The 1,669-nt window shown below is 53.3% G+C and overlaps 1 pseudogene; it reads left to right on the plus strand.

Annotated features, from left to right (window-relative positions):
* The first annotated feature begins 484 nt into the window (after positions 1-484).
* Positions 485-1,669, plus strand: LOC132220365 (14-3-3 protein theta-like; annotated as a pseudogene).

Raw genomic sequence — 1,669 nt, forward strand, 5'->3', positions numbered from 1 at the left:
AGAGAGATAGAAACATCAATGAGAGAGAATCATTGGTCAGCTGTCTCCTGCACGCCCCCCTACTGGGGATTGAGCCTGCAACCCCGGGCATGTGACCTTAACTGGAATCGAACCAGGGACCCTTCAGTCCGATGCTCTATCCACTGAGCCAAACCGGCTAAAGTCATTTGGACTGGCACTGAATGTAACTTCCTCCCTTCATCACATTTCTCACTGACTTACCTGATTTCACTAAAGAAAGAAATGTGGCCTCTGCAGGGAGCATGGACCCAGGAGGGAAATTCAAGGGGGCGTGGTGTGGCCCAGACAGGAGAAGTCAAGTGGGGGGTGCGTGCAGGGACAGACAAAGCGGGCAGCGGGCGCCCGGTGGCAGGTGCATCCTGTGACTGCACCGCACTGCCTTGCTGCAGACACCACCCCCCCCCCCCCCCGCCCCCGCACGCCTCCAATCCTGGTCGGTGATCGCCCTCGCTCTCCCCCCTGTCCCCATGTCGAAGCCGGAGCTGATCCAGAAGGCGAAGCTGGCCGAGCAGGCCCAGCGCTACGAGGACATGGCCACCTGCATGAAGGCCGCGACGGAGCAGGGCGCCAAGCTGTCCGAGGAGCGCAGCCTGCTCTGGGTGGCCTACGGGCACGTGGCCGGAGCCGCAGGTCCGCCGGGAGCCGCAGGTTCGCCTGGAGGGTCATCTCCAGCATCGAGCAGAAGACCGACACCTCCGATAAGAAGCTGCAAGGGATCAAGGACTAACCGGGAGGAAGTGGAGTCCGAGCTGCGGGGCATCTGCACCACGGCCCTGGAATTGCTGGATAAGCATTTAATAGCCCGCGCATCGAATCCGGAGAGTAAGGTCTTCTACCTGAAAGTGAAGGGCGATCACTTCCGGTACCTTGCTGAAGTTGCTTGTGGTGATGATCGAAAACAGACGATAGATAACATCCAAGGAGCTTACCAAGAGGCTTTTGATATAAGCAAGAAAGAGTTGCAGCGCGCACACCCGATTCGTCTGGGGCTGGCTCGGGACTTTTCTATATTTCACTATGAGCTCTCAGTACCTCCGAGCTTGCCTGCGCACTGGTGAAAATGGCTTTTGATGAGGCCGTTGCAGATGTCCACACGCTGAGTGACTCACACAAAGACAACACCCCCATCATGCAGTTGCTTAGAGACAACCTCAGCGTATGGACACCTGGCAGTGCAGGAGAAGAATGAGATGCGGGAGAGGGAGCCCAAAACGAACTGCAGACAGAGTGTCATCCTCCCTCCCTCCAGAAGCCTTTGTGCACATCTCCATCCCTTACTCCATTTGGGTTTCCTAGAGCAAAGAAACCCATTCATGTGTATGGCATCAACGGCTTATAGTCTTCGCACACTGCAGCTGTGGGAAAACTCCATTCCTTGAGTTGTGCTTGTCTTGGCCTTCTTAGTGTGCAGTTACCAATGTAGAGAAGTATTAATAGCTTCATTTCACATAAACACAAGTAACTTCCAAACACTTACAGAGAGGACTAAACATGTATTTGGTATTTAAGTAATCTGAACCAGTTCTGCAAGTGACTGTGTTTTGTATTACTGTGAAGATCTGAAAATGTAGTTAATTACAATTTAAAGAGGGTTTTACACACCTTCTTAATTTCTACATTCCCTCCCTTACTCTTCTTTGGGGGGTTC

This window comes from Myotis daubentonii, chromosome 18 (assembly GCF_963259705.1).
Source record: "Myotis daubentonii chromosome 18, mMyoDau2.1, whole genome shotgun sequence".
NCBI classification, from domain to species: domain Eukaryota; kingdom Metazoa; phylum Chordata; class Mammalia; order Chiroptera; family Vespertilionidae; genus Myotis; species Myotis daubentonii.